Source organism: Schistocerca nitens, chromosome 9 (genome assembly GCF_023898315.1).
Source record: "Schistocerca nitens isolate TAMUIC-IGC-003100 chromosome 9, iqSchNite1.1, whole genome shotgun sequence".
In the NCBI taxonomy this organism is placed as follows: domain Eukaryota; kingdom Metazoa; phylum Arthropoda; class Insecta; order Orthoptera; family Acrididae; genus Schistocerca; species Schistocerca nitens.
This window is the reverse complement of record NC_064622.1, coordinates 147,306,550-147,319,401: the sequence shown is the minus strand read 5'-3', so window position 1 is coordinate 147,319,401 and position 12,852 is coordinate 147,306,550. Positions and strand designations below refer to the sequence as shown.

The window sequence follows — 12,852 nt, the reverse complement described above, 5'->3', positions numbered from 1 at the left end:
TGCTACACTTACAAGCATATCAACCGCTTGTCCTCGCCGAAAAAAATGCAGAAAAACGCGCGCCTTGCCTTCTGCTACCTGTCCAACAGCGAGGGCAGATGTGTGGCAAGCTCTAAGCCGTGCAGGCGCACCGTGGCCGAGCAGCTGGAGGAGAGATGCCTTCCTTGGCAGCTCCCTGCAGAGTGCGCAAGACCAGAGTGGCCGCGCCGCCGTTGTCAGTGGACGACATGCAGTTGCCGAGCCACGGAGAACACGTTGCTTTGCGATGTGTACCCGCCTCGTGGTAAAAAACGCAAACAGTGGCCCTGTGGCGCAACGGATAACGCGTCTGACTACGGATCAGAAGATTCCAGGTTCGAATCCTGGCAGGGTCGGCATTTTGTTAGTTGCGGGCGCGTAGCTAGGCAGTGGATTCGAATGTCTCCACCTTCGTGGAGTGCAATGTTAATCCTGAGCATCTCGCAGCTGCATCTCGAGACGATTGCGGTAAATATCGCTTCGTGCAAGCGTCAGCGTAGCGTCAGTCGAGCAAAGTCGAGACAAGTCAAGCTGAGAGATGTTACGCACTTAATTAAACGGTAGGCGCGGGAAACCGACGCAGACAACGCTTTCCAAGTGTCCCATGTCACGCACCGAAGAGCGCGGACGGCTCCACGCAGCAGAGTGGCGCAGTGGAAGCGTGCTGGGCCCATAACCCAGAGGTCCGTGGATCGAAACCACGCTCTGCTAAAATTATTCTTTTTCTTGGGTGCCTCGAGCTCGATCATTAAGCCTGGGGTGAGCTGATTCAGCGTCAACAGCAACCCCTGTAAGTCGTGGAACGACGACGTCGTGTGAAGAATGCGAGAAACACTTCCTAAGACGCAGACTTTCTTACGATTTTGCAGTAACTACATTCCTTGATCGCAACGTTAATGTCCTTTGGGGCCACGCGTGCAACTTTCGCGATATAAAAATCGCACCTCCCCGGCGGGGAATCGAACCCCGGTCTCCCGCGTGACAGGCGGGGATACTAACCACTATACTACCGAGGAACACGCGATCGGTGACTATAATGCACGCACACTTATCTTTCTCAAGCAGGTGATACATCTCAACTCTCGCGTCCCGATGCTTTCAGAGTCAGCTGCTACGAAATAAAAGTATGCCCCAGGTGAGGCTCGAACTCACAACCCCGGCATTGCTCACGGCTACTGCCTTATAAGTACCGTGCGCTAACCAATTGCGCCACTGGGGCTACAGCAGAGAGCTTTCAGTTAGCGATACTCACTTTGCTGCCAACCTGTTGTGGCTGCACACCCGTCATAAGATCGTCACCTGCGGCCATACTGCGAATTTAGCACCTGTCTACGACTGCCTCATTCGATTCTTGCTTCATATGCTACACTTACAAGCATATCAACCGCTTGTCCTCGCCGAAAAAAATGCAGAAAAACGCGCGCCTTGCCTTCTGCTACCTGTCCAACAGCGAGGGCAGATGTGTGGCAAGCTCTAAGCCGTGCAGGCGCACCGTGACCGAGCAGCTGGAGGAGAGATGCCTTCCTTGGCAGCTCCCTGCAGAGTGCGCAAGACCAGAGTGGCCGCGCCGCCGTTGTCAGTGGACGACATGCAGTTGCCGAGCCACGGAGAACACGTTGCTTTGCGATGTGCACCCGCCTCGTGGTAAAAAACGCAAACAGTGGCCCTGTGGCGCAACGGATAACGCGTCTGACTACGGATCAGAAGATTCCAGGTTCGAATCCTGGCAGGGTCGGCATTTTGTTAGTTGCGGGCGCGTAGCTAGGCAGTGGATTCGAATGTCTCCACCTTCGTGGAGTGCAATGTTAATCCTGAGCATCTCGCAGCTGCATCTCGAGACGATTGCGGTAAATATCGCTTCGTGCAAGCGTCAGCGTAGCGTCAGTCGAGCAAAGTCGAGACAAGTCAAGCTGAGAGATGTTACGCACTTAATTAAACGGTAGGCGCGGGAAACCGACGCAGACAACGCTTTCCAAGTGTCCCATGTCACGCACCGAAGAGCGCGGACGGCTCCACGCAGCAGAGTGGCGCAGTGGAAGCGTGCTGGGCCCATAAATACAGTCCCGCTTGAGCCGCGACAGCGATCGGACGTGCCTCAACTTCCGTACCGTCGTAGCGCCGCAAGCCGTGTTTTCATCGTTTCTTGTGACTGTGATTGTGCGTTTTCTCGTGAAATTTTGAGTTTTTGTCTATTCTCGTCGTCTTGTTTTTCTTACTAGCGGTTTCGGCCGCTTATCGTTACAGTTATGGCTAAATCGGTTCCCCGAAAGAATACGTTATGTTTTGAGTTTGACAAGGCAACGCGTCGTGTGCAACCAAGCTCCCTGGAAATTCATGAGTGGATTGTGGATATAATTGGGATAACTTCCGACCAGGTTCACACAGCGTACTATGATATGGCGGATTACTGTTTCTTTGTCAAGTTCCTCACTCCGTTACAACTGGAGAAAATCTTGCAGAAAACTGGAGGAAAGGCGGAATTCCATCATCGAGACCAGTCGGTGAGTACCGTGATAATTACCAATGCCGATGTAGAATATAAACAGGTTCGGGTATTCAATTTGCCGCCAGAAGTTGACAATTACCTTTTGAAGGATGCTCTTGCAAAATACGGTGATATTCGACAAATCAGAATGGAAAAATGGTCTAGCCAACACAAATTGCAATGCTACAGTGGGGTTCGTTCTGTCGATATGAGCATTAAAGTTAATATTCCCTCGAATATCGTGGTCTGTGGTTATAAAGCACATGTCGTTTATAGTGGGCAAGTAGAAACTTGTTATATTTGTAACGAGAGCGGTCATTTACGCAGTGATTGTCCTCGGCGTGTTTTCGTGCTTAAAAACTCCTTACAAAAACGCCAGAGATTGACACTAGCTGATATTATGACCCAACATCAGACATTGGGGGAGACAACTTTGCAACCCAGTACCTCGGAGGCCGTTGAACCTGATCTTAGCAACGAGTCCTTCCCGCCTTTAGCACAAAAGAGCGAGAAGCTTCCACTTGCTGTTAGCACAACGTTATCAGTCGGTAACAAACGACGCCGTACCTGTGACGATAGTGGAACTGATGAAGAGTTGTCGGCTAACGACCAGATATCTGTCACGGACGCGAACCCTCCCTCGCAGGAAACCCTTGCCGTGGACAGCATAGATGAGGGCTCCGACGCCGCTGCTTCCCCGGCGGCGTCGGTCAACACCAGTGCCGACCAGTGTTTACAGCTGACTGTTGTGACGCCGCCGGCCGGCCCGCCACAACACGACTTGGATGCACGACAAGAGGACGACCGTCCGATGTCGGCTCTACAGACACCCGACGAGGACGTTGGTCCGGCGACCGTTGTAAACACCAACCTGCCCGTCACTGAACACGACCAACCTGAGGGATCGGAAGACTGTTTACCAACAGACCGTGTGGATACAAACAAACACACCTTGCTTTCCGCCGCCACGATTTCGCACGAGTTCGCTACAGTGGAGGAAGCCGGCACTCCGACTACCGATTTCAGTCATGATCCGCCCACCCCACCTTCTGCCATGGAACTCCCGACTGGTGGACGACGGAAGACTAAACCCAAACCAAATGTCACCGCAGCCCGAAGAAAGACTCCGAACAAAGGAGCCGCGGAATCTGGACGCGAACCTGGCACTGTGAATTCGCAGTCTGACAGTGCGATGGACTGGGCCGCTAATACAATGCAGCTTCCTTCCTCCTTCGATGGGCACGACCCAGGCATATAAATTTCTGTCTCTTAATATTAACAAGATCACGTCAGCTTTGAAAACAGCGTTGTTGCGACAGTTTATCTACGACTCTGAAGCCGATGTTGTACTCCTACAGGAAGTGTCTATATTAAGTCTCACCGTCCCTGGTTTTCATACGATAGCAAATGTAACGAAAGACACGAGCACAGGCACAGCCATTTTATTCCGCGAGGGCATCCCTGTTCGAAGTATTGAAATACTCGAGTGTGGTAGAGGTATTGCATGTCAAATTTTTGACGTCACCATAGTGAACATCTACGCACCGTCTGGTTCAACTCGCAAATCCGACAGAGCCAAATTTTTCAAAGAAGACATCATCTATTTGTTGCGACGGAACCCATCACAATTCATACTTAGTGGCGACTTCAATTGTGTCCTCCATCGAAAAGATCAGTCTCCGAACTTCAATTACTGTCGGGAATTGCATGTTCTGGTACGTCATCTGCGAATGCAGGATGCATGGGAACTCAAGAACCCCACTAAGGTTAAATTTACGTACTTTACTTCGACGGCATGCAGCCGCCTTGATCGGTTGTACGTCACGGAGAATATCTGCCATCGTGTTCTCGACACGGATGTCATTCCAGCTAGCTTTTCAGACCATTGTGCCCTTTCCGTAACAATCAGTTTAGACAGACAACGGACTCACCGCTTCCGGAATCAATGGAGCCTCAATGTTTCTCTCCTGACGGATAATTACATACAAGATGTTATTCATGCGACGTGGACGGACTGTCTCAAGCGACGTTGTAGGTACGCTACCAATATCGCCTGGTGGAATGAGGTAGTCAAACGGAGGATGAGACAATCTCTGAAAAATTATGGCTGGCAACGAGCCCAGGATACCAAACGAACCATCGATTTTTACCAGACGGTATTGCGGGAGTTGTATACGCAAGTAACCGTAACGAATACGAACTTGGAAGGGATCAAGAAAATCAAGGCCAAACTACTAGCCATAAAGCGTACACAACTTGCGGGGCTGCAGACCAAAGCTCAAACTAAGTCGCTCCAGGACGACGAAGTCACGTCCCTGTACCACCTTATAAAGCACCGTGCGAACCGCCAGAGAACGTTTATTGAGGAACTTGAGACCGCTGATGGGGTCCTCCTCACTCATCAGAGGGATATCCTTCGCGCCGTTGCCGAATATTTTACTCACCTGTACTCGCAATGTGCTACCCGTGGGAATGCTGACACTGTGGCTTTCTGTACTCCACCTTCAGAAGTCACGCACGCCGATAACTGCGCGATATTGCAAGATTTTGATGCGGATGACGTCCTGGACCTGATCACTGGTTCCCCATCACAAAAATCCCCCGGCCCTGATGGGCTGCCGAAAGAATTCTATGTGCGCTTCTGGCCTCTCATTGGACAAGCCTTTACATCAGTCCTCAACGAAGTGATGCGCGGGACTCCCTTGCCGGCAGACCTCAAGGAAGGCAGGATTGTCTTGGTTCCCAAACGTAAACACCGGAAAAATCTTGATCATTATCGTCCGATCACTTTACTAAATTTTGATTATAAAACTTTTGCCAGAGCACTAAATAGCAGACTAACGGCGGTGGTGAAAAAGGTGGTCCACAATCATCAATCCTGTTTCCCTGGTCGGTCCATTATGACACCCCTCTCGGAATATCGAGACATTATTTCCATAGCATCGGTGACTAACGTGCACTGTGCACTCTTATTTGTTGACTTTTCTAAAGCGTTCGATCGTGTGAGTCATGATTATCTCATGCGTTTCCTGCAGCATTGTGGATTCAATGACAGCGTTATTGCCGTCATACGACACCTGATAACTGGTGTCACGACGAAGGTTAGCGTCAATGGACAGCTCACGCAGCCTATCGAGATTCAAAGAGGGGTCCCGCAGGGGAGCCCCCTCTCCATGCTCTTGTTCGTGCTGGCGCTCGAACCTTTACTACGTTCCATCGACGACAAACTGACCGGCCTGACCACGACCGGTCATTCTTTTGTGGTTCGCGCTTACGCCGATGATGTTGGGGTTTTAATACGGGCCGAAGAAGAAATACCCATCCTCAAATCCGAAATTGATGACTACTGCCGTGTCTCTGGAGCACGAATTAACACAGATAAATGCCGATTCGTCAAAATCCGTGGATTGGCAAACGTAACCGTCCCGTGGGCACAAACTGCGGAAAACCACACCACCTTAGGTATGATTGTCGATCGATGCCCACTGAAAATGTGTGCCAAAAATTGGCGGCGGATCGCCGATTCTATGCACGGCGCTATTCGCGAAAACAACTGGCGGTCTCTCAACCTCCTTCAACGTATTCGTCTCCTCGACACTTACATTTTCAGTAAAGCCTACTACATGGCCCAAATTTTTCCGATTCCAAAGTTACAGGCGAAGCGACTTATGAAACTCTCCAACTATTTTCTCTGGAAAGGGAACATTTTTAAACCGAAATATACCACATTGACCTTGCCGCGGAAGGCTGGAGGACTCAGTTTACCAGACATCGACAGAAAGTGTACGGCCTTGTACATCAAACGCATTACCACGTTGTTGAGGAAGGAACCACTCAGTGTAACTCATTGGCTCTTCCAAATTTTACGTCCTATAGATCTCCGTCCACCCACTGCTGTAGGACAAATCAATTTTCAACTAAAACATGTCCGGTACTATTATCTCGAAGTAAGTTACATCGGGGGCGCCGTTGTTCACAGGTCGGATTTATCGACAAAGGTTCTGCTCGACAGATGGCATCGAACTATGATACGCCACCCCATGGAAATCAAACACCCAAGTGTCCAATGGAATGTAGTCTGGCACAACATCAGTTTATCCATCCATACTTCCGTTGTGGCATCCACGTGGTATCAGGTTGTTAATGGTGTTATCCCCACAAATGAACGGTTGCACCGCATAGGCTTACACGACAGTGATCGATGTGCGCGTTGTGGCCTGGTCGACACCTTACGCCACAGATTTACATGCGGTGGCCATCTACTTAACTGGAAATGGGTGCAACAACGTTTGGGTCTCTTAACTCGCAGCAGTGCAGCCAGTCACTCCACCGATATCCTCCTCTGGCCAGACACCACATATTATCCTGCGACCAAGAACAACACTGTGATGTGGTTACTGGGACACTATGTGACATACGTTATTTGCCACAATGGCGACGACGATCTCGTCAGTTTTGAAACTTACATGCGAACAGCACAATGGCAAATGCAACGGTTCACCGCCGTCAAAAAAAATTTTGGAAACATGACCGCCATTATTTTTGAAAAGCAGGGTGTCGGATAACACCTCCCCACTCTTCATTGATACCGTTCCTCGTCAACGACCGGACCTTCAGATTAAACAATAAGAGCACTTCGGCAGCAACAGGCACCGATTCCTGAATTCGGATATTCCGACCTATCCTCAAGGAAAAAAAAAAAAAAAAAAAAAAAAAAAAAAAAAAACAGAGTGGCAAAAAAAAAAAAAAATTGGAAAAGGCATCTAAAACAAAAGAAAAGGAGAAAAAAAGTGGCAGAGCGCTGGTCATCCCATCAATGAAAAAAATGGTGTAACGGAAACAAATAAAAAATAAAAAAAAAAGTCGTAGAGCATTCGACAAAAAAAAAAAAAAAAAAAAAAAAGCGGTCTAAGGCGCTGGTTTTAAAAAAAAAAAAATTAAAAAAAAATGGTGTAACGGTTAGCAAAAAAAAAAAAAAAAAAAATAACCCAGAGGTCCGTGGATCGAAACCACGCTCTGCTAAAATTATTCTTTTTCTTGGGTGCCTCGAGCTCGATCATTAAGCCTGGGGTGAGCTGATTCAGCGTCAACAGCAACCCCTGTAAGTCGTGGAACGACGACGTCGTGTGAAGAATGCGAGAAACACTTCCTAAGACGCAGACTTTCTTACGATTTTGCAGTAACTACATTCCTTGATCGCAACGTTAATGTCCTTTGGGGCCACGCGTGCAACTTTCGCGATATAAAAATCGCACCTCCCCGGCGGGGAATCGAACCCCGGTCTCCCGCGTGACAGGCGGGGATACTAACCACTATACTACCGAGGAACACGCGATCGGTGACTATAATGCACGCACACTTATCTTTCTCAAGCAGGTGATACATCTCAACTCTCGCGTCCCGATGCTTTCAGAGTCAGCTGCTACGAAATAAAAGTATGCCCCAGGTGAGGCTCGAACTCACAACCCCGGCATTGCTCACGGCTACTGCCTTATAAGTACCGTGCGCTAACCAATTGCGCCACTGGGGCTACAGCAGAGAGCTTTCAGTTAGCGATACTCACTTTGCTGCCAACCTGTTGTGGCTGCACACCCGTTATAAGATCGTCACCTGCGGCCATACTGCGAATTTAGCACCTGTCTACGACTGCCTCATTCGATTCTTGCTTCATATGCTACACTTACAAGCATATCAACCGCTTGTCCTCGCCGAAAAAAATGCAGAAAAACGCGCGCCTTGCCTTCTGCTACCTGTCCAACAGCGAGGGCAGATGTGTGGCAAGCTCTAAGCCGTGCAGGCGCACCGTGGCCGAGCAGCTGGAGGAGAGATGCCTTCCTTGGCAGCTCCCTGCAGAGTGCGCAAGACCAGAGTGGGCGCGCCGCCGTTGTCAGTGGACGACATGCAGTTGCCGAGCCACGGAGAACACGTTGCTTTGCGATGTGCACCCGCCTCGTGGTAAAAAACGCAAACAGTGGCCCTGTGGCGCAACGGATAACGCGTCTGACTACGGATCAGAAGATTCCAGGTTCGAATCCTGGCAGGGTCGGCATTTTGTTAGTTGCGGGCGCGTAGCTAGGCAGTGGATTCGAATGTCTCCACCTTCGTGGAGTGCAATGTTAATCCTGAGCATCTCGCAGCTGCATCTCGAGACGATTGCGGTAAATATCGCTTCGTGCAAGCGTCAGCGTAGCGTCAGTCGAGCAAAGTCGAGACAAGTCAAGCTGAGAGATGTTACGCACTTAATTAAACGGTAGGCGCGGGAAACCGACGCAGACAACGCTTTCCAAGTGTCCCATGTCACGCACCGAAGAGCGCGGACGGCTCCACGCAGCAGAGTGGCGCAGTGGAAGCGTGCTGGGCCCATAACCCAGAGGTCCGTGGATCGAAACCACGCTCTGCTAAAATTATTCTTTTTCTTGGGTGCCTCGAGCTCGATCATTAAGCCTGGGGTGAGCTGATTCAGCGTCAACAGCAACCCCTGTAAGTCGTGGAACGACGACGTCGTGTGAAGAATGCGAGAAACACTTCCTAAGACGCAGACTTTCTTACGATTTTGCAGTAACTACATTCCTTGATCGCAACGTTAATGTCCTTTGGGGCCACGCGTGCAACTTTCGCGATATAAAAATCGCACCTCCCCGGCGGGGAATCGAACCCCGGTCTCCCGCGTGACAGGCGGGGATACTAACCACTATACTACCGAGGAACACGCGATCGGTGACTATAATGCACGCACACTTATGTTTCTCAAGCAGGTGATACATCTCAACTCTCGCGTCCCGATGCTTTCAGAGTCAGCTGCTACGAAATAAAAGTATGCCCCAGGTGAGGCTCGAACTCACAACCCCGGCATTGCTCACGGCTACTGCCTTATAAGTACCGTGCGCTAACCAATTGCGCCACTGGGGCTACAGCAGAGAGCTTTCAGTTAGCGATACTCACTTTGCTGCCAACCTGTTGTGGCTGCACACCCGTTATAAGATCGTCACCTGCGGCCATACTGCGAATTTAGCACCTGTCTACGACTGCCTCATTCGATTCTTGCTTCATATGCTACACTTACAAGCATATCAACCGCTTGTCCTCGCCGAAAAAAATGCAGAAAAACGCGCGCCTTGCCTTCTGCTACCTGTCCAACAGCGAGGGCAGATGTGTGGCAAGCTCTAAGCCGTGCAGGCGCACCGTGGCCGAGCAGCTGGAGGAGAGATGCCTTCCTTGGCAGCTCCCTGCAGAGTGCGCAAGACCAGAGTGGGCGCGCCGCCGTTGTCAGTGGACGACATGCAGTTGCCGAGCCACGGAGAACACGTTGCTTTGCGATGTGCACCCGCCTCGTGGTAAAAAACGCAAACAGTGGCCCTGTGGCGCAACGGATAACGCGTCTGACTACGGATCAGAAGATTCCAGGTTCGAATCCTGGCAGGGTCGGCATTTTGTTAGTTGCGGGCGCGTAGCTAGGCAGTGGATTCGAATGTCTCCACCTTCGTGGAGTGCAATGTTAATCCTGAGCATCTCGCAGCTGCATCTCGAGACGATTGCGGTAAATATCGCTTCGTGCAAGCGTCAGCGTAGCGTCAGTCGAGCAAAGTCGAGACAAGTCAAGCTGAGAGATGTTACGCACTTAATTAAACGGTAGGCGCGGGAAACCGACGCAGACAACGCTTTCCAAGTGTCCCATGTCACGCACCGAAGAGCGCGGACGGCTCCACGCAGCAGAGTGGCGCAGTGGAAGCGTGCTGGGCCCATAACCCAGAGGTCCGTGGATCGAAACCACGCTCTGCTAAAATTATTCTTTTTCTTGGGTGCCTCGAGCTCGATCATTAAGCCTGGGGTGAGCTGATTCAGCGTCAACAGCAACCCCTGTAAGTCGTGGAACGACGACGTCGTGTGAAGAATGCGAGAAACACTTCCTAAGACGCAGACTTTCTTACGATTTTGCAGTAACTACATTCCTTGATCGCAACGTTAATGTCCTTTGGGGCCACGCGTGCAACTTTCGCGATATAAAAATCGCACCTCCCCGGCGGGGAATCGAACCCCGGTCTCCCGCGTGACAGGCGGGGATACTAACCACTATACTACCGAGGAACACGCGATCGGTGACTATAATGCACGCACACTTATGTTTCTCAAGCAGGTGATACATCTCAACTCTCGCGTCCCGATGCTTTCAGAGTCAGCTGCTACGAAATAAAAGTATGCCCCAGGTGAGGCTCGAACTCACAACCCCGGCATTGCTCACGGCTACTGCCTTATAAGTACCGTGCGCTAACCAATTGCGCCACTGGGGCTACAGCAGAGAGCTTTCAGTTAGCGATTCTCACTTTGCTGCCAACCTGTTGTGGCTGCACACCCGTCATAAGATCGTCACCTGCGGCCATACTGCGAATTTAGCACCTGTCTACGACTGCCTCATTCGATTCTTGCTTCATATGCTACACTTACAAGCATATCAACCGCTTGTCCTCGCCGAAAAAAATGCAGAAAAACGCGCGCCTTGCCTTCTGCTACCTGTCCAACAGCGAGGGCAGATGTGTGGCAAGCTCTAAGCCGTGCAGGCGCACCGTGGCCGAGCAGCTGGAGGAGAGATGCCTTCCTTGGCAGCTCCCTGCAGAGTGCGCAAGACCAGAGTGGGCGCGCCGCCGTTGTCAGTGGACGACATGCAGTTGCCGAGCCACGGAGAACACGTTGCTTTGCGATGTGCACCCGCCTCGTGGTAAAAAACGCAAACAGTGGCCCTGTGGCGCAACGGATAACGCGTCTGACTACGGATCAGAAGATTCCAGGTTCGAATCCTGGCAGGGTCGGCATTTTGTTAGTTGCGGGCGCGTAGCTAGGCAGTGGATTCGAATGTCTCCACCTTCGTGGAGTGCAATGTTAATCCTGAGCATCTCGCAGCTGCATCTCGAGACGATTGCGGTAAATATCGCTTCGTGCAAGCGTCAGCGTAGCGTCAGTCGAGACAAGTCAAGCTGAGAGATGTTACGCACTTAATTAAACGGTAGGCGCGGGAAACCGACGCAGACAACGCTTTCCAAGTGTCCCATGTCACGCACCGAAGAGCGCGGACGGCTCCACGCAGCAGAGTGGCGCAGTGGAAGCGTGCTGGGCCCATAACCCAGAGGTCCGTGGATCGAAACCACGCTCTGCTAAAATTATTCTTTTTCTTGGGTGCCTCGAGCTCGATCATTAAGCCTGGGGTGAGCTGATTCAGCGTCAACAGCAACCCCTGTAAGTCGTGGAACGACGACGTCGTGTGAAGAATGCGAGAAACACTTCCTAAGACGCAGACTTTCTTACGATTTTGCAGTAACTACATTCCTTGATCGCAACGTTAATGTCCTTTGGGGCCACGCGTGCAACTTTCGCGATATAAAAATCGCACCTCCCCGGCGGGGAATCGAACCCCGGTCTCCCGCGTGACAGGCGGGGATACTAACCACTATACTACCGAGGAACACGCGATCGGTGACTATAATGCACGCACACTTATGTTTCTCAAGCAGGTGATACATCTCAACTCTCGCGTCCCGATGCTTTCAGAGTCAGCTGCTACGAAATAAAAGTATGCCCCAGGTGAGGCTCGAACTCACAACCCCGGCATTGCTCACGGCTACTGCCTTATAAGTACCGTGCGCTAACCAATTGCGCCACTTTTTTTTTTTTTTTGTTTTTTTTTTTCGGGCCTCCATCCACCCCTTATAGCCCGTCCTTCTGCTCGCCATTAATTCACCTTCGTCGGTGTGGCATCAAAGGCCTTTGATTTAAGGAAAATGAAAACGATGTGGATTACATGCTTCGTTTACGATACAAGCATCCGTATTAAGGAAATAGTAACTGAAATTTATGGCGGCTCCAGTGCCTTGTGGTAACAGAAAACGTCAAGGAAGTTAAAAGAAAATTGAAAATCCATTGCTTCTAAAATTAAAAAGCTTTGTTCTGAACTCTGCTAAATTGAAAGAGAACTAAAATATTGCTCGAAAGAGAAAACTGAATTTTCTTCTTCTTACGAAATGAAGCTTGATCTCTTGCCAATTGATTACTTCAGTGGTGTTAGTAACTTGTGGTTCGGTCAACATGACATATTATTCGCCTTGTAGATGGTCCGTCTGATCTTGAGTGAGTAGCTGCTGAATGTTCGTTAACATGAAATTCAATCAATTGATGTGGTAGCCCCTTTTTTTTTTTTTTTTTTTTTTTACGTTACAGTTTTGAGCAGGTAGTTGGCGAAGTTATCCTTATAGTTTTTCGTTTTCATTAGCATATGGTGCTGAGTTGTAAGATAGACACAGAAGTCTTCTTTACTCTTGTCTTCTTTTGTATATAAGTAATGTACAGTAGCGGCTTTTAAC

General features: G+C 50.1%; 18 non-coding genes across 18 annotated transcripts; 9 read left to right on the top strand and 9 right to left on the bottom strand.

Annotated features, from left to right (window-relative positions):
• The first annotated feature begins 301 nt into the window (after positions 1–301).
• On the top strand, positions 302–374 carry Trnar-acg (transfer RNA arginine (anticodon ACG)). The gene has a single exon. It is a non-coding gene; the product is annotated as a tRNA-Arg (tRNA).
• Positions 375–657: 283 nt separating this feature from the next.
• On the top strand, positions 658–729 carry Trnam-cau (transfer RNA methionine (anticodon CAU)). The gene has a single exon. It is a non-coding gene; the product is annotated as a tRNA-Met (tRNA).
• A 233-nt stretch (positions 730–962) lies between these two features.
• Trnad-guc (transfer RNA aspartic acid (anticodon GUC)) lies at positions 963–1,034 on the bottom strand. Its single transcript has one exon. It is a non-coding gene; the product is annotated as a tRNA-Asp (tRNA).
• Positions 1,035–1,145: 111 nt separating this feature from the next.
• On the bottom strand, positions 1,146–1,237 carry Trnai-uau (transfer RNA isoleucine (anticodon UAU)). Its single transcript is given in 2 exon segments — positions 1,146–1,181; positions 1,200–1,237. It is a non-coding gene; the product is annotated as a tRNA-Ile (tRNA).
• A 443-nt stretch (positions 1,238–1,680) lies between these two features.
• Trnar-acg (transfer RNA arginine (anticodon ACG)) lies at positions 1,681–1,753 on the top strand. The gene has a single exon. It is a non-coding gene; the product is annotated as a tRNA-Arg (tRNA).
• Positions 1,754–7,758: 6,005 nt separating this feature from the next.
• On the bottom strand, positions 7,759–7,830 carry Trnad-guc (transfer RNA aspartic acid (anticodon GUC)). Its single transcript has one exon. It is a non-coding gene; the product is annotated as a tRNA-Asp (tRNA).
• A 111-nt stretch (positions 7,831–7,941) lies between these two features.
• Trnai-uau (transfer RNA isoleucine (anticodon UAU)) lies at positions 7,942–8,033 on the bottom strand. The gene is given in 2 exon segments: positions 7,942–7,977; positions 7,996–8,033. It is a non-coding gene; the product is annotated as a tRNA-Ile (tRNA).
• A 443-nt stretch (positions 8,034–8,476) lies between these two features.
• Trnar-acg (transfer RNA arginine (anticodon ACG)) lies at positions 8,477–8,549 on the top strand. Its single transcript has one exon. It is a non-coding gene; the product is annotated as a tRNA-Arg (tRNA).
• Positions 8,550–8,832: 283 nt separating this feature from the next.
• On the top strand, positions 8,833–8,904 carry Trnam-cau (transfer RNA methionine (anticodon CAU)). The gene has a single exon. It is a non-coding gene; the product is annotated as a tRNA-Met (tRNA).
• Positions 8,905–9,137: 233 nt separating this feature from the next.
• Positions 9,138–9,209, bottom strand: Trnad-guc (transfer RNA aspartic acid (anticodon GUC)). The gene has a single exon. It is a non-coding gene; the product is annotated as a tRNA-Asp (tRNA).
• Positions 9,210–9,320: 111 nt separating this feature from the next.
• On the bottom strand, positions 9,321–9,412 carry Trnai-uau (transfer RNA isoleucine (anticodon UAU)). The gene is given in 2 exon segments: positions 9,321–9,356; positions 9,375–9,412. It is a non-coding gene; the product is annotated as a tRNA-Ile (tRNA).
• Positions 9,413–9,855: 443 nt separating this feature from the next.
• On the top strand, positions 9,856–9,928 carry Trnar-acg (transfer RNA arginine (anticodon ACG)). The gene has a single exon. It is a non-coding gene; the product is annotated as a tRNA-Arg (tRNA).
• A 283-nt stretch (positions 9,929–10,211) lies between these two features.
• Positions 10,212–10,283, top strand: Trnam-cau (transfer RNA methionine (anticodon CAU)). Its single transcript has one exon. It is a non-coding gene; the product is annotated as a tRNA-Met (tRNA).
• A 233-nt stretch (positions 10,284–10,516) lies between these two features.
• Trnad-guc (transfer RNA aspartic acid (anticodon GUC)) lies at positions 10,517–10,588 on the bottom strand. The gene has a single exon. It is a non-coding gene; the product is annotated as a tRNA-Asp (tRNA).
• Positions 10,589–10,699: 111 nt separating this feature from the next.
• Trnai-uau (transfer RNA isoleucine (anticodon UAU)) lies at positions 10,700–10,791 on the bottom strand. The gene is given in 2 exon segments: positions 10,700–10,735; positions 10,754–10,791. It is a non-coding gene; the product is annotated as a tRNA-Ile (tRNA).
• A 443-nt stretch (positions 10,792–11,234) lies between these two features.
• Positions 11,235–11,307, top strand: Trnar-acg (transfer RNA arginine (anticodon ACG)). The gene has a single exon. It is a non-coding gene; the product is annotated as a tRNA-Arg (tRNA).
• Positions 11,308–11,580: 273 nt separating this feature from the next.
• Positions 11,581–11,652, top strand: Trnam-cau (transfer RNA methionine (anticodon CAU)). The gene has a single exon. It is a non-coding gene; the product is annotated as a tRNA-Met (tRNA).
• Positions 11,653–11,885: 233 nt separating this feature from the next.
• On the bottom strand, positions 11,886–11,957 carry Trnad-guc (transfer RNA aspartic acid (anticodon GUC)). The gene has a single exon. It is a non-coding gene; the product is annotated as a tRNA-Asp (tRNA).
• Between the last annotated feature and the right edge of the window lie 895 nt (positions 11,958–12,852).